General features: G+C 41.9%; 1 protein-coding gene across 1 annotated transcript in view; it reads left to right on the top strand.

Moving 5' to 3' along the window:
- The window catches only part of LOC125449638 (tumor necrosis factor alpha-induced protein 8), a 140,058-nt gene that overhangs the window by 38,985 nt on the left and 76,020 nt on the right, over positions 1-25,053 (top strand). Inside the window, exon 2 of the mRNA XM_048525500.2 lies at positions 4,742-4,807. The gene's annotated coding sequence lies outside the window, so the exon portion shown is untranslated. The remainder of the gene's footprint in view (positions 1-4,741; positions 4,808-25,053) is intronic.

Here is a 25,053-nt window from a genome sequence, read left to right as displayed (position 1 = left end):
GGCCCTCACCTCCTTTCTCCTTGAAAACTTCCAGGAAGCGCTCGCAAAGCTTGGCACTCCTGAAGGTTTCATCGTAAAAACCTCCTCCAGGGAATTTCTGCAGGCAGTAAATGTCCGCAGCAGCGAACCCACAACAGGACAACAGGACCCTCTTCACGAAGAAGGTGCGGTCCACAGGTGCACCTTCATCCACCTTCTTCACGGAAATGCGGATGGTGTTCCGGACCCCTTGACCCGGGGCACGAGCACTCGCCGCAGCTATTGTTGCAGGTTGGCTGCTCCCCTGAACCAGCGTTAGGCCGAAGCCAGCATTAAGATCCACCGGTTGCAAGGGTGCACAGCCAACCCGATGTCTTCCTTCCACTTCTAACACAGTCACGCTCTCCTCTTCTCGGTCCACAAAAGAGTGAGTCTTTATTTTGTTCCGGATGTAAGCTGGTTCACTGAGCTGGAAGGTTCATTCCCAGATGTTTTGTCACCATTCTGGGTAACATCAACAGTGAGCCTCCAATGAAGCACTGGTGTTATGTCCCGCTTTCTATTTATCTGTTTAGGTTTCCTTGGGTTGGTGATGCCATTTCCTGCGTTGGTGATGTCATTTCCTGTTCTTTTTCTCAGAGTGTGGTAGATGGGCTACGAATCAATGAAAAAGAACAGGAAATGATGTCACCAATGCAGGAAATGACATCACCAACCCAAGGAAACCTAACCAGATAAATAGAAAGCGGGACATAACACCAGCGCTTCACCGGAGATTCACTGATGATGTTATCTAGCATGGTGACGAAACGTCTGAAAACGAACCTTCCAGCTCAGCGAGCAAACTTACATCCAGAATTGTACACTGTACTCTAGCTGATGTCTGATGACTGGATTGTACAAGTTAACCATCACCACCTTGCTCCCAAATTGTATGCCTGTAGTAATAAAGCTGAGAACACTGTATGCTTTATTAACTGCTCTCTCCACCTGTTTTCTCACCTTCATTGATCTCTGCACATATACCCCACAGGTCCCTCCGATCCTGTAGCCAAATGTACTCCATATTTTAGACATATTTTGTATTTCCATGTTCTTCTGACCAAAGTGCATTGCCTTACATTTCTCCGTATTGAACCTTTATCTGCCGCGTAACTGCCCACTTGACCAACCTGTAAATGTCCTTTTTGGGGTTCCACACTCTCCTCATAATGTAGAATTCTTCCAATATTTGTGTAACCTGCAAACCAGAAATTTTCTCCTGCGAGCCATGATCCAGATAAATAATATGTATCAGGAAAGGCAGGCATCCCAATTTTGACTCCTGGGGATGCCCACTGCAAACAATCCTCTCGCTCAAAAAATCACCATCGACCATTATTCTCTGTTTCTTGTCACTCACCCAATTCTCTGTCTACACTGTTACTGTCTCTCTTATATCACAACCTGTAACATTCTTCAGAAGTCTATTGGGCTGGCATGGTGGCTCAGTGGTTAGCACTGCTGCCCCACAGCACCAGGGACCTGGGTTTGATTCCCCCCTCGGGCGACTGTCTGTGTGGAGTTTGCACATTCTCCCTGTGTCTGTGTGGGTCTCCTCTGGGTGCTCCGGTTTCCTCCCACAGTCCAAAGACTCACCAGCCGAGGTGAATTGTCCATAGTGTTCAGGGATGTGTAGGTTAGGTGGGATTGTAGGGGAATGGGTCTGGGTGGGATGCTGTGTGGGCCAGTGTGGACTTGTTGGGCTCAAGGGCCTGTTTCCACAGTGTAGGGATTCTATGATCTATTGTGTCGCATTGTATGAAATGGCTTCTAGAAATCCACATATACCACATCAACAGCATTACCCCCATCAACCCTTTCTGTCACCTCTTCCAAAAAAACCTCTTCAAGTTGGTTCAACATGACTTTCCTTTTGAAGTTGTGTTGACTGTTCGTAACCAACCCATCTTTTTCCATGGAGTTAATTCTATCCTAAATATTTATACCTACAAGTTTTCATACCACTGAATTTAAAGTAATCGGTGTGCAATTACTGGGATTGTCTTTATGAGCCTCCTTTGAATTTTAGCTCAGCTATCTACTTCGCTGTTTGAAAGTTTTGCCAAATGGCTGAGCTTCTAACTTACTTCAAAGGTTGCATTTATATGTCATGGATTTGAGGCGAGTGGAAATAGACGCAGCTGGTGAACGTGGGAGTGTATAGAGATGGTAGGGAATGAGTGGAATATGCAAATGAGGAAGCTAGGAAGTATGTGGAGGCAGGAGGGTATGGAAGATAGGAGATGAGGGGTAGGAGGCTTCGTATTGATTTGAAAACCTGTTTTAATGTTTGTGCAGTAGAGGTGGGCCCTTAAATGTGGCCACCTCAGCCTCTACTTGATTCTGCTTCTACCTCAGGAATGCTGTGGAAAGATGATGAGGATAACGCCAAGAATCTGCAGAGGGATGTAGACAGGTCACAGAGCGAGCAGATGGAGTATAATGTGGAAAAATGTGAGGGTATACACTTTGAGGGAAGAACGTAGGGGTTGAGTATTATTTAAACAGAGAATGGCAGCAGAAACCTAGAGAGCAGAGCAATTTGGGTATCTTTCTCCATGAATCACAAAGTGTTAGCATCCAAAAGAGTGGGTAATGAGGAAGGCAAACAAACTGTTGGCCTTTATTTCAAAGTGAGTGGAGTATAAAAGTCAGTAGATTTTGCTAAAATTATACGAAGCAATAGTCAGACCTCAATTGGATCATGGTGAACAGGTTTGGCTCCTTTATTAAAGGAAAGCTACATTGGCATTGGAGATAGTCAGGAGAAGGATCCACTAATCTGGTTCCAGGTATAGAGGGACTGTCATATGAGGCGAGGTTTAGTCCGGTGAGCCAGTACTCTCTGGAATTTAGAAGAATGAGAGGTGACCCTATTGAAACATACAAGCTTCTTTGCGTAAGTGTGGAGATGTAGTTTCCTTTTATAGGAGAGTCTAGGACCAGAGGGCATAATCTCAGAATAAGGAGGTCATCATTTAAAACCGAGACAAGGAGGAATTTCTTCTCTCAGATGGTAGCAAATTTGAGGAATTCTTTACTGCAGACTGGGTTGAGCCTGGATAGCTATGAATATTCAAGTCCTGTTATTGATAGATTTATTTTAATCAGTAAGGGGATCCAGGGTTATGGGAGAAAAGGCAGGAAAATGGAGTTAAGAGTTATCAGATCAACCATGCTCACATTAGCAGAGCAGAAAGGGATGAATGACCACTTCTGCGTTTGTGTCTTATGGTCTGATAGTCTTTTGTGCCCCCAGCTATAGCCTGCCTCCCCAACCTGCCATAGAGATAATGTGATCAGGTCCCAGCATTATGACATCCAGAAATCCCTAATTCCTGATTCTGACCTTCCAAGATGAAAAATCTGGCCTGTAATGGTTTCATTTCACAACTAAAATAGACTTCCAGATAAGTAGAACAGATTTGCAGGCCACAGGAATAATAGATCAGAATTTGTATAATTATCCAGAGTCTGTGGTATTCGGTTTGGCCATTAGCTATCTGAGATAAATCAAAGCAGTTAACTTCTTTTCATTTTTCTATGGCTGTTTTCTGGGCTGCTGAGTGTTTCCAGAAATTATTGTTTTCATGCAGGTTTTTGAGCATTTGCTCTTCACTTTTTTTCTTAAACTGAGTCCTTTGCTCAATGATTAAGTGCAACCAATGGTTAAATTCCAATGATTGTTTCTGGTACAAACAGCCATCTGACTAACTAATGTGTAGGTGCTTTATATTTGACATAAGTTGAAGAAGTATTTATGATGGAAAAGTAATTGCAATCTTGCTGATTATAAGAAGAAAAAATAATGGCTGTTTGTTTGGTTTGTAACTGTTGATCTTGGTGTGTAGGATTCAAGTTCATTTCAAATATCAGTTTGTCTTATAGCACAAAATGTTTTTAAACAATTCAATTGTAAGATGCCAGATTTGCTGCATTCTTTCCTACAAGATCATACATCCCTCCAGAAAATGACTAGTGGCCTATCAAATACACTGAAATAATCGCTCAACTGATTGGGCTGTGAATATCATATTCTGTGGGCAGTTTCTGAGACATTGCGCTCACTAGGCTAATTGATATGCAAAACTGAGGTTATTCCTCAGGGAAGTAATTCTAGGCTGGTAGGATGGCTTGACATGGCTTCAATTCCCACAATTTCTGAGGTGACTATGAAGGATGTAGCTAGAGGCAGCTGTGTTGTGTACAGTTAGGAGTTAGTGGGACCTCAACATTGACTGCAGGCCCTATGAATTTTCATCAGATCAAATGTAGAGAAGGAAACTGATTGCCACTTGTTTTTCCAATGTCATTCATCAAGTTGTGTGATTATCTCATTCTACGCTCAATGGAAAAAGAGCCAGATTTCAGGCTGCATCCTCAGGACTTCCTTTTCTTTTAGATTTTGTCTAAGGTGGCAATCCCAGCTGTGATGCAAAAATCACTGTATAGTTTTGACATTCAATTAGTTTAAAATGATTCATTCTTTCTTTTTGCAAATTAAATATGACAAATTCAGAGGAAGATGGGAAAAAAGAAAACAAAAAGAGAGATTTTGAAGAAATTGGCAACTAATGTAAGAAGGCAATCAAAAAGTCTTCTACAGTTAGATAAATAGTAAAGGTGTCAAAAGGAGGAATAGGCTGATTGGAGCCATTGGAGAATATTCCAGGGGTCTGACTGAGATGCTAATAAATATTTCTCATTTGACTTTATCAAGGAAGAAGATACTGACAAAGACATTGTGAACGACCAGATCATTAAAGCATTAAAAAGTGATAAAAAGGTAAGGCTGAAAATTGCTGGAGAAACTCTCATCTGTGGAGTTAAAGTAGAATTGTGACATTTCATGTTCAGTGACCCTTTTTCAGAACAGAAGAAGGCTGGCATAAAGTTGTTAAGTTACTGGGACTGGGCCAAATGCATTTGAGGGAAGTAAGAATGGAAATCTGTAAGAAACTGGCTATAATCATGGAATCTTCAATTAATATGGGGGTGATGTTAATTGATTGGAAAATTGTAGATGTTGCAATTTTCTTGTGGAAAATGTGATGAAGGATGAGGCCAGTCAGTTTAACTTTGGTGGTGGGAAATTTTTAAGAGACAATAACCGGGAACACACTTGATATTCAGAAAATGTGGAGTAATTAAGGAAAGCCAGCATAGATTTGTTTTTAAAGTTTGTTTTAAAGTCAAATTGCGTTTAACTAACTTGGCTTTTCTTTTTAATGAGGCAGTAAGAACAATTGATGAGGGAAATGCAATTGATGTGGTGTTCATGAATTTCCAAAAGGCATTTGTTAAAGTGATACAAAACAGACTTTGGATTAAGTTAAAGCCTGTAGAATAAGAGGGACACTGGTGTCACAGATACAAAATGGGCTGAATGGTTGGAATCAATGCATGAATGAACGGTTGCTTTATGGGGCAAGATATATAGTTGGATTCTCCATGAGTCAGTGTTGAGGCTGCTGCATTTCCTGATCTGTTTAATGACCTTAACCAAGGAGGTTTGGAGGGGAAATAAAGGGGAGTTGAGTGAGCTAAATGCAGAGTTAGTGTACATGCACCCAGTCGAATACTCCCCTCTGTCCTTTGTCCCTGCAATGATTTCACAGTATAATTTCCCTATTCAGGTGGAAGTCAGTTTTTGATTGGAGAGATATTGTGTTTCACAGGGGATGCACTGCCCAAATATTGCCTCTTGGAACATTTTCGTCAAGCTCAGGTGCATCCGTCCAAAGATTCCAGGCATGAAAAATGAAGATAAAGGGAATTAGAATTCTTTTTCATTCATGGGATACAGGTGTTGCTGGCTGGTCCAGCATTTACTGCCCAACCCTAGTTGTCCATCAGAAGGTGGCAGTGAGTTGCCAGTCTCAACCACTGCAGACTATTTGCTGCACCAACAATGCTGTTTTGGAAGTGAGCAGTATAAATGTTACTTGCCACTTATCATCCAGTGTAGATATAATCCATGATAACAAGGTGTAGAACTGGATAAACACAGCAAGCCAAGCAGCAATAGAGGAGCAGGAAGGCTGACGTTTCAGGCCTGGACCCTTCTTCAGAAATGGGGGAGGGGAAGGGGGTTCTGAAATAAATAGGGAGAGAGGGGGAGGCGGATAGAAGATGGATAAAGGAGAAGATAGGCAGAGAAGAGACAGACAGGTCAAAGAGGTGGGGATGGAGCCAGTAAAAGTGAGTGTAGGTAGGGAGTTAGGGAGGGGACAGATTAGCCCAGGGAGGACAGACAGGTCAAGGGGGCGGGATGAGGTTAGTAGGTAGGAGAGGGGGGTGGGGCTTGAGGTGGGAGGAGGAGATAGGTGGGAGGAAGGACAGGTTAGGGTGGCAGGGACGAGCTGGGCTGGTTTTGAGATGCGGTAGGTGGAGGGGAGATTTTGAAGCTTGTGAAGTCCACATTGATACCATTAGCCTGCAGCATTCGCAAACGGAATATGAGTTGCTGTTCCTGCAACCTTCGGGTAGCATCATTGTGGCAGTGCAGGAGGCCCAGGATGAGACATGTCTCTGAGGAATTGGGAGGGGGAGTTGAAATGGTTCGTGACTGGGAGTTGCAGTTGTTTAGTGCAAACCGAGTGTAGGTGTTCTGCAAAGCGGTCCCCAAGCCTCCGCTTGGCCTCCCTGATGTAGAGGAGGCCACAACGGGAACAGATTACACTAGAATACACCTCTTCCCACCCACCTTCCTGCAAAAATGCCATCCCCATTCCCAATTCCTTCGCCTCCCCTGCATCTGCTCCCAGGATGAGGCATTCCACTCCCATACACCTCAGATGTCCTCGTTTTTCAAGGACCACCACTCCCCCCCCCCCCCCCCCCCCCGCCTCAGTGGTCAAGAACACCCTCGACTGTGGCTCCCCTACATTAGAGAAACCAAGTGGAGGCTTGGGGACCACTTTGCAGACTCCTATTCTGCTAGGGAACCACGCAGCTCAATGGTATCAATGTGGATTTTGCAAGCTTCAAAATCTCCCCTCCCCCTACGGCATCCCAAAACCAGCCCAGCTCGCCCCGTCTCCCTAACCTGTCCTTCTTCCCACCTATCTCCTCCTCCCACCTCAAGCCACACCCCCAACTCCTATCTACTAACCTTGTCCTGTCTTCCCTGGACTGACCTATCTCCTCCCTACCTCCCCACCTACACTCGCCTTTACTGGCTCCATCCCCGCCTCTTTAACTTGCCTGTCTCCTCTCCACCTATCTTCTCCTCTATCCATCTTCTATCCGCCTCCCCCTCTGTCCCTATTTATTTCAGAACCCCCTTCCCCTTCCCCATTTCTGAAGAAGGGTCTGGGCATGAAACATCAGCCTTCCTGATCCTCTGATGCTGCTTGGCCTGCTGTGTTCATCCAGCTCTACACCTTGTTATCTCAGATTCTCCAGCATCTGCAGCTCCTACTATCTCTAGATGTAATCCATGTCTTGCTGCATTTGGACATGGACTGCTTCAGTACTTGAGGAGTCAGGAGTGTACCATCATGACTGAACTTGCCCACTTCTGACCTTATGATGAAGGGAATGTCTTTGATGAAGCAGTTTGAAGATGGTTGGGCTGAAGACACCACATTTCTATGTTTTAGATTTTTGAAGCTATGTTAGCATACCCAACATTGACACCTAACAGAAATACAGTACAGAGCACTATTGAAAAAAAATCCTATTTGTTCACTGTACATTTTTAATTGTCTACAATATTTTTTCTGAAGGTACCTATTCATTTGATCAATTAACTGTTCAGATTAAGATGTAATAATGATGTAAAATGATCTGTTAACTTTTAAGCCTATTTGAATTGTGATTCATACGTTGGTGTTCACTCATTTGAACTCTCCCTGGTGTTCATTATAAACTTGACAGAACTCCCATTGCAGGATCAAGTAAAGAAACATAATAACCTAGCATTGCTGTTGTCCGAAAATAACATGCAAAAGCTATACAGTTTCTTTAAAGTGAATGATTGTATCTTGAGTTCTACTTTTTCTGGACTGCATGTGTAATTATGTGGCAATTTCAAAAACTTAGCAGTTCAAGAAATATTTGCATCAGTATTTTATAAGTGATCAATGAAGTTCGTACATTCGTTGCAGTGGTTTTCCATTTAATAAACTTTTAGAAGTTGCAAAAGCATTACAGAGATTAAAATAAACAGTTATAGCAGGGTCTAAATTTCCTCTCAAGCACTTGACAGATGAAATCTGAAAATTATCATGAAATTGCTCAGAATAAAAATATTCAGAATGCACAAATGCAATTAGCTTCAACCGTGTTCACGAGTATTCCTGTAATGCTCCATAATTACAACTTGAATAAATCCTTTTTGAGATAACACGGTCTAGAGCTGGGTGAACGCAGCAGGCCAAGCAGCATTGGAGGAGCAGAAAAGCTGCTGTTTCAGATTGAGACCCTTCTCCGCTGTCTCTTACTATTGTAAATTCTAATTTTAAACATTTTATCACTTGCGTTAACAAATGAATGAGATTGTCATATTAACACAAGCAAACGTATAAAAGATAATTTATTAACTGTAACTTGTAACTTAAAATTTGTAATTTATGAGTAGTACACAAGTCATAGCTGTACAATAATAGACAAAAGTGTTATCACCAATGCCAAACTTCCTTTCAGCTGATTAGGTAAGAATGTCCTGTCTTGGTAGGAAAAGTTTTGTCAATTACTATAAGCAAGCCTGGGTTGATATGTGGCAAGTAACATACGTTTCACTCAAATGCCAAGCAAGGACCATCTCTAACATAGTCTATTTTGTTCTTTCTTTTTAAGGCTAAGCATAGACCCTAGCAACAGATGAAATTAAAAATCTAATGGAATTATTTATAGGTATTTATGAATTTTGCAAGCATAAGTTGTGATATGATTTATCATGAAGCATATCAACAAAAGTCATGGAACAGGGATTCATACTTCCTTTATTTCAGCCATCAATGGATTAATTGCTGCTGCTAGGTGTATTATAAAGTTTTTCACACAACCTGCTGACATGATGTAAATCCTTTTAGCAATTTTATAACTTTTTTTTCTTGAGGAATTTAAATGCGGCAATAAAATAATTGCTGCCTCTAATCACTCACCGAGGAACTTAGAGTGCAACCTCTGTGAGTGAAACTCATTTATGAATGTAATCTGAATCCTGACATGAGATTATTACATCAAACTTGCTTCCGTCTATTTATTTATAACAATTGTACATTCGAATTCAGCTGCTTTTCATGCTAACAGATATTTCAGTGACTTTGTCTTAGTTAAGTTGTGATAATCTTATCTCCAACAAAAGTCCCATCATCGCCCCTGATTTCTGTATGACACAAATGTGACTTGCCACTGATTAGCTAGCTTTAAGGTTGTTGTCCAGAGTTTGTTGGAGAAAGACGTTCATTGCTTCAGTAACTAAGAAATCATAAATGGTCCTGAAAATTGTGCCGTCATCAGTGAACATCTCCATTTTTGATCTTATGATGGAGATGAAGCAGTTGAAGATGGTTGGGCCTTGGACAGTACTCTACAGAATACCTGAATTGATGGCACTGGGGTAACATGATTACTTTCCAATAGCCATAATCCTGTGATATGACTGAAACCAGTGAAGACCTTTTCTGATTCTCCGAGGGTCCTAATTTGGAACTACTATCATGTAAAAGCTTTGGAACCCCCTTCCTAACCTCAGGCACCCCAAGGACTGCAGCGATGGCATGCTGACCATGAACTCCTCTGGGGCCATTAGGGATGAGCAATAAATGCTGTGCTAGCTGGCCATATCCACATCCTGTGAACAAATCACAAAACATTATGTCAGCTAACCAGAAGCTTGTTTAGGAGTGTCTGAAAGAAGAAAGATGGAGAGGTTAGGAGAGGTGTATTTCTGAGTTACGTGCATGGATGACTGAAAGTGTAGCCACCAATAGCAGAATGATTAAAATAGTCGACGCATTGATGGCCAGAATTAGAGGATAGATATCTCAAAAGATTGTGGGACTGAAGAGGATTTCAGAGATAGGGCTGGCAGAGGGCTTGAAAAGATTTGAAACAAAGATTAGAATTTGAAAATCAGGACTTTGATTGATCGGGAGAAAATGTAGGTTACCAAACATAGAGGTGCTGTGGAAGTTGTTTTAAGTTAGGACATTGGCAGCAGAGTTTTTGACGAGGGCACAGTGCAATACAAAGGTAAAATCTTAACCCTTCAGAATTGTTGTGGAAAATTCCACCTCATTCAGCAAGATATGTTCATGACCTCCATATTAAATTGTGAAATTGGGAATTTGTGATCTTTGCAAATTTCAGCGAGACCCATCCCTTTCTAAGTTATTCATTCTAAACCCCAGGGTACAGCTAAGTATGTTTGTTTGTACATTGCTCTCATTTTTGCCTTGTTTTAATCTAGAGAGAGATCTAGGTATGTGTGAATATCTAGGCCAAAGCATCAAAGAGAAGGAATGGAATGTTATTTGGGATCAAGGAAATAATAACAGTAAATGTAGGAATCAAGTCAATATGCACATGAAGTATATCTCATTCCTTCCCAGATTTTAGTATTTATGCTGTAGAGCTTTGGGGAGGTGCTTGGAATGAAGGAGGAGTATTTTTTATTCATTCACAGAATGTGGGCATCACTGGCTGGACCAGCAAACTGCACCCCAACCCTAATCCATCTCTAAATGTCCCAAATGCTATCAAGAGTCAGCTACGTTGCTATGGATTTGGAGTCATGTGTAGGCCAGACCAGGTTAGCATGGCAGATTCCCTTTCCTAAACAGCATTAATGAACCAGGTGGGTTGTTCCTGACACAAAGCAACAGTTGCATGGTCATCATTCGACTTAATCCCAGATTTCAGCAGAATTAAAATTCCAGTCTGCCATGGTGGGATTTGAATCTGGATCTCCAGGACATTACCTGGGTCTCTAGATTAATAGTCTGGTGATAATACCAATAGGCCATTGCCCTCCCCCATGAATACCTCAGTTGAATATTGAATAGCATATGGTCACATCACGCACATATAGATCTGAGTTCTGTTCAAACCTAAACGTTTTGAAAAGGCATCTGGGATGTCCCACAAGCCATCACTAACATTTATGATTCATTCCCTTGTAAATAACCTGTTCCACAGGTTGCAAAAGTCTTCAGAGATGCAAGCTGTAGTGCAAATATTGAAAGTTGTATTTAATAAGAGAAAGAAATGGAAAGAAAATTTCAGGGAATTGTGAACAAAATTTAAAAGCTGGGAGATGAGTAGTATTGGTAATTTTAACATGAGAATCACCACGCTCTGGGTGAATGGTAAGGCTGAGATGGTGAAACCTCAAACAGAGTAGGAATCAAACCCACACTGTTGGTGTGGCTCTGTTTTGCAATTCAGCTTGTAGAATCATAAAATCCATTTAGTGCAGATGTAGGCCCTTTGACCCTTAGAGTTTACACAGACCCTTTCAAGAGCATCCCACCTAGGCCCAGCTCCCCCTACCCTTTCCCTGTAATCCTGCATTTACCATAGCTAATGCACTTAGCCTGAACATCCCTGGACACTATGGGCATTTTAGCATGGCCAAGCCACCTAACCTGCACGTTTTTTGACTATTGGAGGGAACTGGAGCACCTGGAGGAAACTCATGCAGACATGGGGAGAGCGAGGAATCGGGGCTGGATCCCTGGTGCTGTGCTTAATTACTGAGTCACTGTGCTGCCCGGTTATCCAGTCACCTGAGCTAACTGGGCTGATGGATATTGAATGGCAGGCATCAGTGGTGGGAGTTGACTGTCTGCAAATAATAAATGAATTATTTGGTCAAGTTGTAATTGTTAGCACATGATACATTGCCATTTGACTGGTTATTTCTTTGTTTCAAATGTGTCCTTTTTTGAACTCCACTGTTCATTCTAAGCCCTTATAACTTCTGTTAATCATCTGAAATATTGGGAAAGGACCCCAAAGAGAGTGGCTTCTGGCTGAGATTTTGCACGAATCCCTTTGGAATATTGAAGGCATATTCTTAATAATAAATTAAACATTAGGTTATTATGCATATCAGGTTTCTTGAGCTCTTTGGAGTTTCTGTACAAATTTTACTGATATTTAGATGTGTCCAGGAGGCATATTTAATATTAAAAATGTTTTAACCTAAAGGCCAAGAATTAGTATTTTGTCTTCGTTAAACAAATTCTTGGGGCCAGTTCAGTATTTCACCAGTGAATGTGCTTTACAGCTCTTGTAAATAATCCATTCTGAGTTTTATTGTGATCTACTCTACAGTAAAACCATTTCTCCACAAAAGGCTAGCTTAGTTGAATATAAGTAATGTTAGACAGTGTGGAATATGACCTCCAGAATAGCAAGTCCTGCTTTCAACACACCACCTGGCATTTCCACATGGCACCTCATGCTGGTAAAGGTGGTAATGCAGGTCTTCAAGGGCAGATGCGTTCCCAGTGGTGTCGGGAACCTTTGAATGAATGTATCATTAACTGAGCCCCCTTGTAAACAGGCTCTGTATTAGAACCACAAAGATTATCCCTTTACCAAAGTGTAGTTGATAGACCATGCCTGAATGATCATGTCATTAAATGCCCACTGAATTCCAATCTCTCGCTAGTGACTAGAGTCTATCTGGCAGGCCTGTGAATGAACCAAAAATCTTTATGTGCATGATGATCAGTGTATTCCTGCAGACTACCCTGTCAAAATCATCATTCACCCTAATAGCTGAATTCTTCTGCAGACTGACTATTCTTAGCAGCAGGCAAGTGAACTGTCCTGTCTGTTTTCCTGGCTAGAGCTGTGCTTGGTGGCTCAACTTATGCAGATTCTGACTCGATGCTACTCATTAGGGTATGTGCTGCGCCAGAATGTAAGCGGATGGCTATGTTTTCGATCAGATGATTATGCTTCTTTATCGATGTTGCTGTGCAGTTCTTGCCCTTGCCTCTGGGACTCTAGCAGCTGATCAATACGATGATGAGTTGCTGGTGTTGGACTGGGGTGGACAAGGTCAGAAGTCACCCAACACCAGTTTACAGACCAACAGGTTTATTTGAAATCACAAGCTTTCAGAATGCTGTCCTTTCATCAGCTGAAGTGTGCCCTGATGAAGGAGCAGGACTGCGAAAGCTTGTGATTTCAAACCTGCTGGACTCTATAACCTGGTGCTGTGTGACTTCTGAGCTAGCCAGCAGGCAGTACTTTGGTATCTGCAAGCAGAAATGCAGAGGGAAATGTTTGGGTGAGGGATGGCAAAAGAGATGAAAAGCAAGAAATCCATGTTCACATCACAGAAACTTGTACTTCTTGCCAGGTAGAAGTATAAGACAGAGGGCTTTCAAGGGCCAAAGGCTGAAACTTGCTGTCATCCTCAATCTTCTTGGCAATGCTGGATGTAAGTGTCCCTTGCACAGCCATTCCCAAGATGTTGAGCATGCTACTAGCTTAACTTCTTGCCCTATGATTATTTGTTTTGTTTTTGGTGTGTCAATATCCCTTGCAAGCTGGTGAGCTGCCCTGTCCTGTAAGAGAGAGAAGTAAGTACGCAATTTGCAATGTGTTTGGGTGATGTGCTGAATAAACAAGAATTATCTGAGGCAACCTTCATTTGTGTGAGAATGATGCAGAGCAGCTGGATGTTAGGCCTAAGCCCTGACTGTAAGAAATTGGTGGTGGACGAGTAATGGGGATGCAGTGTAATGACCTTTGAAGAGGATAGTTGTGTGGTGAATATAAGAAGTGAACTGAAGATATGTTCGTGAGCTTTGGCCACATGGGTTAAGTAATTTAACTTATTGTAGTATTATTGCTGGATTCTTTGGACCAGACCCTGGAATTGACCTGTTTATCTGTGCCCTATCTGTTCTGAAGGCTTTCCATGAAGGCATTAGAACCCCTTCCCCAGCCACCAACTGAAACCTGGTCCGCCGCATTTTGTCAACCTACTGGATTAAATTTTTCAGCATTGCATCTGAGAAACCCAGAATCCTTCCTCTTGGCTATGACTCAACATATGTGCATCACCCCTTAAACCGTAAAGACCAGCATTCCTTTGGCTTTTTTGATTATTTTCTGGATCTGCTCATGATATCTTAATTATCTCTGTAACTGACCATCCTGGCTCCTTGAACCTCTATTGTTTGTAGCTATTTAGAAAATATCCAGTATTGTTCTTCTTCTTAGGTTCAAACTAGATAGCCTCATTTAAATCCATTTTGCACAGTTTTACCTCATTCATCTAATCCTTCAATATCACTTAGTAACATCCCACTTCCATTTATGCTCATTTTAGTATTGCCTCTCCTTGAGTCAAAGGCAAATTTGAATGTGTGGCTTTCTATCCCCTCACCTTCGTCAGTAAGAATTACAATGAGTTCTTGAGCCATCAACACTGATACCTGCAAGGCACCAATAGTCATGTTCTGTCAGTTAGATGATAGATGGGGCATCTGCAGTGTCTCCTCTTCCATAGAGAGCAGTTGTGGTTAGACCATTAAATACTTTCAAGCCTGAGCTGGACAGATTTTTAATTTACAAGGGAATCAAAAATTACGGGGAGACGATGGGAAAAGTAGAGTTAAGAGCACCCACGATCAAATAAGCCTTGATTTTATTGAATGATGAAGCAGGCTTAATAGATTAAATGATCTACTACTGTTTTCATTATCTGTGACAATATCACTGTTTCATTAAATATTAGCTGTTAGTCCTGTGGTATATCAGTATAAAGTCAATAAAGAAGAAAAGAAATGACTAAACTCATTGATCAGAATTTAATATTAGTAACAGGGTTCTCACCCATTGGCTGGGGAACTTGTGTGACACTCACATCACGTCCTTTAGGGAAGATCCATTGGAATTAAGTCCCCAGTTCGCAGGTAACCAATTGGTTCTATGATTTTCCATCATTAGGACAACAACCAATGAGAGTTGCTATCTAATTAGAAGCCAGCAACCTTTCCTTCTCAGCTCTGTTGGATGTGATGGCTGCTCCTGGCCTAGAAAGGAAAAGGGGGACCCAGGCAATGGGTGAGGGCAAGATGGGGTGGGCATGGGAAAGTGGGCCAGCAGAAATGACAAGGGTGTTCACAGTAGATAGGCCCCTTCCTTCCTTCCTTCCTGATGCTAGATTACTTGATTCCTGCATCTGCCCATCTCTAACTCCAGGGCCCTCCTCTAAGCCTATTATTTATAATCCACGCTACCTCTCAGATTTATCCCCTAAGTTCCTTCCCAAATCTCTTCTTGCTACCTCCTATGATGTTGAATGTTTTGTAATTTCCTGTATCACTTCTGTTGTTACTTCTAGAATTCATGGTCTGGAGTTCCCCTTCAAACTGCTCCACTTCCATCTCTACCTGTCAGACCTTCTTGCAGACCCTTAGGCAATACTTTGTCACACCACCTGTTAACTACTCATTATTATGAGATTGTACTTCTGCAAGCCACCTCGAGATGCTGTTCTTTGTTAGCACATATTAGGGAATGTAATATAGCTTTATTAAAAATTTTCTTTTAATTGCAAGTAGGATGTTTTGCTGTAAATTTTCTGTTTACAGGTTTAAAGTGAATATTCTTATATTCTTAGAAATGTTTGGGACAGTTTTTGGCATCTGGGTTTTAATTATTTGTTGGTTATCTTTTAAACCTTTTCACATTTTCTTTTTTTTTTGGTTGTGCAGTTCTCTACAACCATTGTTTATGTCAGTCTGTTAAAATCCAACAGAGACTCTTGCTCCAATGATAATTCCAGTATTTCCACATGAGAGATGATTTAAATTTCTCCAGCTATGGCAAGAGACTTGAAGGGCAAGTCACTTGGGGACTCTTGTTTCAAGTTGGGAGTTCAGCAATTAGTTGCTTATATTATCTTTGGATCATATATTATCCATTGACTTTTAGTCAAAATTCTATTGCTTTTAGTTTGGAGACCTGTTAAAAGATACTTGAGAATGACAACAAGACTGTCAAGGGATAATGCAAATGCTTGTGTTCAAGGAGAAGTTGCATTCCAATTCCAGTTATTCAATTCTGGTTCTTGTTGCTATTTGTTTTTCTGATCATTTTGTGGTGGCAACTAAGAGTCGTATGTATTGTTTTAACCTTTTTTTTAAAATAAAAATGAAATTAAATAGGCCAAAACTGTTTTTGTCTTAAAAGGTTTTGGAACTGAATATGCTTAGCCATTGATTGGACTTTCTTATGAATTTGTGCCAAGTTTCCTCCGGAGAGCAGTCCTGTGTTTAACCAAACACAGTTAAAACGTTTTGGTTTTCAGTTTGAAAATGTATTTGCTACTGAAGGTGCATTGAGAATCTTGAATGTAATGTTGTCCCTAAAGATCATTTTACCATATAAAAGCAATTGTGCTAACAATACTGGGATGTCTATCAATCCATATGGTACTTAATTTTTGCTGCTTGCATTGTGAATCTAGAGAATGTTATGAACCTGGATGTTTCCAAGACTCATAATTGAAGTTTTTTGGCAGGACTGACACTGTTTTTTTCCAGGATAATTGACAATAAAAGGACAGTCCCCAACTTTTTTTTTGTTCAAATAATAGGAAAATACTATGAATGGTGGAAATTTGAAATAAAAACAGAAATTACTGGAGAAATTCAGCAGGTCTGGCAACGTCTGTGGTGAGAAATAGAGTTAGCATTTTGAGTGCAATATGATCCTTCTCTTCCATGGATGCTGCCAGATCTGTGTAGTTTCTCCAACATTTTCCGTTTTTATTCTACTTTTTTTTCACATTTCAGAGCGTATAAGTTTAAGATTGTCGATTTTCTAATAATTATTTGCACAGTTTGTGTAAGTGTGATTTACAGATTCCATGCACATGATTGTTGGTGCCAGGATACAGCATTTGAGTTACAAAGTTCATCTTGTTTATTGGGAAGGTAATTGACAGTCTAATGATGAGCATGAAACCATTGTGATTGTCAGTTGTTGTAATCACTAATCACCCATCTGGTTCACTCAATGTCCTTTTTAAGAAGAAGGCAAATTGTGGTCATTATCTGGCTGACCTGTTACTCCAGACTCAGAACAATGTAGTTGACTTTTAACAGCTTTCTGAGATTGTCTTTCTAGGCATTCAGTCATAGTAAATTACAAAAATAAAAGCCTCAAAAGAGGAATGAAACCATTCAGAACACTTGCAATCAGCTAAGGCACTGGAAACAATAGAAAACACAGCCCTGTTGACACTGAAAAATCCTTCTTAGCAACATTTGGAAACTAGTACCAAAATTGTTAGAACTGTCTCACAGATTAGTCAAGCAGCAGGGATATTCATGCTCATGGAATTACACCTTATGACGTCTTGACCAATGATATCACTATTCCTGAGCAGGTCCTGTTCAGCAGCAGGACCGATGTTGCAGAGATGGTGGCTCAGTGGCATTCAGTTGAGACACTGGATCCTCGGAAGTCTAATGGCATCAGGTTAAAATCACTTACTGATTATCATGTTCTGCCCCTTGTCGGCTGATGATTTGAAATAATGATCATGGAAAAGGCATAAAATGAACAGTGGGTCAGGAACCTCAATGTCCATCCCTAAGGGTAGCTCAGCAGCACCACCACTGATTAGTCTGGTCATGACCTAAAGAGCATAGCTGCTGGACTGAGTCTGCAGCTCATGGTGAGGTGAAAATATACCTTACCACACCTTCAGCAATCTGCCTGCTGCACATACATCTGTCCATGACATTGGTAGGAGTAATTAACACTGCTAGTCCTATCTTCACATTAAAGATGCCTCCCGTGGCTACTGGTCACAGTGTTAAACGTGACAGACTTCAAACAGATCGAGTCTGTCAAGACAGGATATCCGTGAGGCACCGTGGACCATCAGTAGCAGCCAAACTGAGCTGCAACACAATCTGCAACTTAATAGCTGGACACAGCCCTCATTGTACCATTACCATCAAACACAGGGCCAACTTTTGATCAGTGCAAGAGCTTGCGCCAGGAGTAGAACCAGGCGTATCTAAAAATGAGCTGTCAATGTGATGAAGCCACAAACAGGACTACTTACATGTCAAAAAGCAAAAGTAGCAAGTGATAGGCAGGGCTAAGTGATTGTACAACCAACAAATCAGTCCTGAGTCGTGCCACCTCCAGTCAGAAATGGTGGTGGACAATTTAGCAATTCACTGAAGGAAATGCCATATATAATCCCATCCTCAGTGATGAGGAAGCCCAGCTTGCCAGTGCGAAGGCCAATACTGAAGCATTTGCAACAATCTTCAGCCAGAAGTGCTGGATGAGTGATCTGTCTCTGACTTCTGTAGAAGTCCCCAGCATCACAGATGCTAGTCTTTGGCCAATTCACTTTACTCCACATGATATCCAGAAACGGTTGGGAGTATTAAATGTTGCAAAGGCTTTGGACTCTGACGACAGCACTGAAGCATGAGAACTTTAGCATCCCTACCAAGCTGTTCCAGTAAAACTACAACACCAGCATCTATCTCACAATGTGGGAAATTACCTGGGAAAGCCCTGTATGCAAAAAAGCACAAGTCCAATCTGGAGAATTACCGCCCCATCAGTCTAGTCTGTTATCTGTAAAGTGATAGAAGGCGTCGTCAACAGTGCTATCAAGCAGCACCTGCTCAGCAATAACTTGCTCAGTGACACCCAGTTTGGGTTCTGCCAGGGCCACTCAGCTCCTGACCTCATTACAGCCCTGGTTCAATCATGGATAAAAGAACCGAAATTCACAGAGCCAACTCTTGACATAAGGCCACATTTAACTGTGTGTGGCATCAAGGAGACGAACAAAACTGGATTCAGTAGGAATCGGGGAAACTCATCCAGATATTGAAGCAGTTCATGACTAAATTCAGCAAGATCTGGACAACATCCAAGTTTAGGCTGACAAGCGGCAAGGCCATTTGCATCACACAGGTGTAAGGCAATGACCATCTCTCCCTTACATTCAATAGCATCACTTCCACTGAATCCCTCACGATCAACATGCTGGAGGTTACTATTGATTATAAATGGAACTGGACTATATTGGGGTTGCAAGGGAAGGTCAGAGGTTAGAAACTTGCAGTGAGTGACTCACCTCCTTTCTCCCTAAAGCATGCCCAACATCTACAAGGCATAAGTCAGGAGCATGTTGGAATACTCTCCACTTACCTGGGTGGGTGCAGCTATCACAGCACTCAAGAAGCCTGACACCATTCAGGACAAAGCAACCCACTGGATTGGCATAGCATCCACAAACATACATTCCTTTCACTCCGCTAGCCTCAGTAGCAGCAATGTGGACCACTTATAAGGTGCTTTGCAGAAATTCACTATGGGTCCTTAGACAACTCCTTCCAAACCCACAATCAATACCATCTTGAAGGACAAGGGCAGCTGACACTTCAGAACTGTACCACATGCAAACTCCCTTCCAAACCACTCACCATTCTGACTTGGAACTGTGTCACTGTTGATTCAGTGTCACTGGGTCAAAATCCTGAAGCTCTGTCCCTAATAGCTTTTTGGGTGTCCTGAGGCAGCCTATCATAATCATAAAAATGGGGAGGCAATGGTCTCATTGTGTTATTGCTGGACTGTTAATGCAGAGAGCCAGATAACTTTCTGGGGACCCGGGTTCAAATCCTACTACATCAGATAGTGGAATTTGAATTCAATAAAATGTCTGGAATTAAGAATCTAATGGTGACTGTGAATCCATTGTCGATTGCTGGAAAAACCCATCTGGTTCACTAATGGGAAGGAAATTGGCTGGTCTGGTCACCATGTGACTTCAGACCCACAGCAATATGATTAACTCTGAACCGCCCTTTGGGCAATTAGGGATGGGCGATAAATGCTGCTTTGTCAGCAATAACCTTATCCCTTGAATGAATTAAAAAGAAAGCCTTTGCAAGGGAAACTATGAATGGACATTTTACCCCTTTTCAAAACAAAATCATATAATTTGTATTGACTTATCATAAAGAAAGCTGAAGTGCTTCATTCAAAAATCAATATTAGCCATAGCAGTCTATTCAATAATTCGTAAGAATTAATGATTAACCATTCTGAGAGATAAGCTTTTATTTAAAAATGTTGTTAACTGGGCTAGGCAACCTGTTAACACATATGGTGCTGAGAGTTTGCTGGTTGGTTAATGGATCTGAAGAACATTCTGTACTTTGAAGTGTCTAAGACTCACAACTGAACTTCTAGTAGCAGGAGTAACAATTTTTTAAATTGGGAAAATTAGAAACAGAACAACCCCGTAATTTTTTTAAAATAATGGACAAAGGGTTCAGGACAGGATTTACTCACATTTGAACAAATTTGGACCCATTACTGACAGGTAGCATGGCAGGGCAGTTCATGTTTCATAAACTTGATTGAGTTTTTTTGAGGAAGTAACAATAATAGTTGAGGGCAGCATGGTAGATGTTATCTATCTGGACTTAAGTACGGTCTTTGACAAGTCCGACATAGCAAGCTGATACAAAAGGTTCAGGTCACATGGAAACATAGTGAGCTGGTAAGATGGATACAGAATGGGCTTATTCATTGAAGACCAGAGTAGCGGTGGAAGTGTGTTTTTCTGACTGGAGAACAATGACCAGTGGTGTTCCACAGGGAACAGTGCTAGGACCCTTGTGGTTTGTAATATATATAAATAAGTTGGAAGAGAATGTAGGTGGCCTTATTAGTAAGTTTGCAGACAATACAACAACTAGGGTAGCTAAAGATAGTGAGGAGGATTGCCAGAGGATAAGGCTGGAGACTTGGGTGCAGAAATAGCGGATGGAGTTTAATCTGTACAGATGTAGGGTGATATATATTTGAAAGACCTAATGCAGGAGGGAAGAATGCAGTAAATGGCCAAACCTTCTGTAGCATCAACATAACAGAGGGATCTAGATGTACACGGTTCCATGAAAGTGGCAACACAAGTGGATAAGGTGGTCAAGAAGTTGCATAACTTAGATAACAAAGTGTGGAGCTGGATGAACACAGCAGGCCAAGCAGCATCTCAGGAGCACAAAAGCTGATGTTTCGGGCCTAGACCCTTCATCAGAAAAGGGGGATGGGGAGATGGTTCTGAAATAAATAGGGAGAGTGGGGGAGGCGGATCGAAGATGGACAGAGGAGAAGATAGGTGGAGAGGAGAGTACAGGTGAGGAGGTGGGGAGGGTACAGGTCAATCTGGGGAGGACGGACAGGTCAAGGGGGTGGGATGAGGTTAGTAGGTAGGAAATGGAGGTGCAAATTGAGGTAGGAGGAGGGGATAGGTGAGAGGAAGAACAGGTTAGGGAGGCAGGGATGAGCTGGGCTGGTTTTGGGCTGCAGTGGGGGGGAGGGGAGATTTTGAAGCTTTTGAAACCCACATTGATACCATTGGGCTGCAGGGTTCCCAAACGGAATATGAGTTACTGTTCCTGCAACCTACGGGTGGCATCATTGTGGCACTGCAGGAGGCCCAGGATGGACATGCTGCCTAAGGAATGGGAGGGGGAGTTAAAGTGGTTCGCGACTGGGAGGTGCAGTTGTTTATTGTGAACCGAGCGTAGGTGTTCCGCAAAACGGCCCCCAAGCCTCCACTTGGTTTCCCCAATGTAGTGGAAGCCACAATGGGTACAGCGGATGTAGTATAACACATTGGCAAATGTGCAGGTGAACATCGGCTTGATGTGGAAAGTCATCTTGGGGCTTGGGATGGAGGTGAGGGAGGAGGTGTGGGGCAAGTGTAGCACTTCCTGCGATTGCAGGGGAAGGTGCCGGGTGTGGTGGGGTTGGAGTGGAGTGTGGAGCGGACAAGGGAGTCGCAGAGAGAGTTGTCTCTCCGGAAGGCAGACAAGGGTGGGGTTGGAAAAATGTTAGTAGGGTCGGATTGAAGATGGCGGAAATGTCAGCGGATGATGTGTTGTATGCGGAGGTTGGTGGGGTGGTATGTGAGGACTAGGGGGATTCTCTTTGGTGGTTATTGCAGGGGCGGGGTGTGAGGGATGAGTTGCGGGAAATGTGGGAGATACGGTCGAGGGCGTTCTCAACCACTGTGGGGGGCAAGTTGCGGCCCTTGAAGAACAAGGACATCTGGGATGCATGAGAGTGGAATGCCTCATCCTGGGAGCAGATGCAGCGGAGGCAAAGGAATTGGGAATAGGGGATGTCACTTTTGCAGGAAGGTGGGTGGTAGGAGGTGTATTCCAGGTAGCTGTGGGAGCCGGTGGGCTTGAAATGGAAATCGGTTTCTAGGTGGTTGCCTGAGATGGAGACAAAGGTCCAGGAAGGTGAGGGATGTGTTGGAGATGGCCCAGGTGAACTTGAGGTTGTGATGGAAGGTGTTGTTGAAGTGGATGAACTGTTCGAGCTCCCCTTGGGCGCACGAGACGGCGCCGATACAGTCATCAGTGTAACAGAAGAAGAGGTGGGGTTTAGGGCCAGTGTAGGTGCGGGAGTGGGGCTGTTCCACGTTACCTACAAAGGGTATAACATTCTTGCTTATAGAATTTATGGTCTAGAAATCCTGTCCAACCCTCTACCTCCTCTTCTTTATTAAACATTGGCAAGTCGTGTTGCAGATACATAGGACTGTAGTTAGGCCATGTTTGGAATATTGTGTACTGTTCTGGTTATCGAACTTCCAAAATGACATGGAGGTTTTGGAAAGGATACAGAAACTGTTTACCATGCTGTTGTCTGCTTTGGAGGATATGAGCAATGAGGAGCGGTGAAACAAACTTGGTTAGTTTTCACTTTATTATCGAACAATAAGGGGCAACCCGATAGAAGTTTAAAAACAACTATGAGACTCATGGAAAGACTGGATATTTAGAGTCTTTTACCGAGGTGGAAATGCCAATTATACAGGGAAAAGCTTTAAGGTAAAAGGGGGTAGGTTAAAGGAGATGTGAAAGGAAAAACGCTTATATAGAGGGTGGTAAGTGCCTGGAATGCACTGCCAGAGGAAATGGTGGAGGTGGATATAATAGCAACATTTAAGAGGCGTCTTGACAGATATATGAATATGCAAGGAATAGACTCATTGGACTCAGGCAAAAGGTTTTTAGTTTAGAAAGGCACCATACTTCTGTGTAGTCTTGGTGGGCCGACGGGCTTGTTCCGGGGTGCTGTTCTTTATTCTTTAATGTAAATTTTTGAATAATTATTTGCACTGTTTGTGTAACTTTGATTTATAGGTTTTGTGCAAATGATTGCTGGTACCAAGGTGCAAATTTTTTGATACAAAGTTTGTCATCTTTATTGGGATGGTAAACCCCGTTACAACAAGATCAATAAGATCAGAAGACATAGGAGCAGAATTAGGTTATTTGGCCTATTGAGTCTGCTCCACCATTTGATCATGGCTGATATGTTTCTCAACCACATTCTCCCTTTCCAATCAAGACCCTATCTGTCTTTGCCATAAATACACTCAATGACTTGGCCTCCACAGCTAACTGTGGTAATGAGTCCCACAGATTAACCACTCTCTGGCTGAAGAAATTCCTCCTCACCTCCGTTCTAAAGGATCGTGCCTGCACTCTGAGGCTGTGATCTCAGGCCCTAGTCTCTTCTATTAGTGGTAGCCTCTTTTCCATGTCTTCTCTATCCATGTTTCTCAGGCTTCTGTAGGTTTTAATCAGATCCCCCTCCTCATCCTTTTCAACTCCGTCGAGTACAGGCCCACAGTCCTCAAAAAAATGCATTTATTACACCGCATATCATTCAACAAATGTAGATTTTTATTTTTCAGAGTGAACAGAATATTCAAAGCATGAGTGACCATTGATGTTAACAAATAAACGATCAAAATGGATTTTTTGGGAAATATACATAGACATTTTCAGCCACAAGAAACTGTAGCTGAAGAGTAGCTGGAAATGTTTAATAAGTTCATGTCTTCTTATTTATTAAATTTCAATTTTCTGTTGACTAAGCAGCTGAACATTTTGGAGTTATGCCCCAAGTGTTAGAATACAATTATGGTACAATTTTCTGATAAACACTGAAATTTAACAAACTTTCCAAGTAAAATTCACCAAGCGTGGTTTTACTGTTTGAATTATTGACTATGTAAAAGGTTTAGTTCACCAACAATGTATAGTACAGATGGATTTTGCATCGATAATAAGAATGAGATAAATACTCACTATTACTGTGGAGTGAATCAGATTGAAACTTTCACAGAATATACGTGTGTAGCAAAGCCTGCAAGTCCTGAACTTGCTGTCCATGTAACCCTACTTTTCCAGACTGTGTTCCGTTACAGAATCGTTTTTATAAACCTGGTATTGAAATTGATGTACCAGTGTGAAGCTGTGGTACCTGCTTATTAGTTACGGACTTTTCTACAACATTTTTTGGGTAAGGGCTAGTGCATTCTGGAGGGGGTGGATTCACAAGGTGTAGAAAATCATTATCTTTTATTTAGCCTCTCCACCTATTAAAATAATATTTTTTCAAAGGTGAGGTTTTCATTTTTATTCAAAATGCAATTAGTGTTGTGCATTTAAAGTAAAAGTAATATTTTCTGTCTGTTTCTTTTCTTTTTTTCCCTTAATCTCATGTTTCATTCCAAATCTTTTAGTTAGCTCTTGTATAAAATTTCAATTCAATGTATCATTCCCAGCTTATATGTCCTGGCTCAGGCTTTGCAGTCTAGTTTAGTCTGAACGTCATGTAGATTTGGGTATGAGTTGGGTGATAAAACTGGCAGAATCGACAGTGTAATAAGAATTTGGCTGAAGCTGGTTTCCTTTATATTTCATTTGACTGTATTAGGCTGAGTGCACACATCCTCTTTAGGAGCAGCAGGTTACAAATTTCCAGAAGGTAATTGCGCAGTTGCAGTGCTATTTTAGCTTCCTTTTCAGCTGAACATTGGTGCCAAAGGTTTTCAAGGTTTTCTGAAGCTTACCCATGAAAGCAAGGCAAGTACACAGCAGCAAGTGAACACCTGAGGAAATTGCAGACATAGATGCCAATGAAAATACCCAGTAATCGCAACTATTCACCTACTTATTGACAGGAAAG

This window comes from Stegostoma tigrinum, chromosome 3 (genome assembly GCF_030684315.1).
Source record: "Stegostoma tigrinum isolate sSteTig4 chromosome 3, sSteTig4.hap1, whole genome shotgun sequence".
NCBI lineage: Eukaryota > Metazoa > Chordata > Chondrichthyes > Orectolobiformes > Stegostomatidae > Stegostoma > Stegostoma tigrinum.
This window is presented reverse-complemented; position numbering and strand designations above follow the sequence as displayed.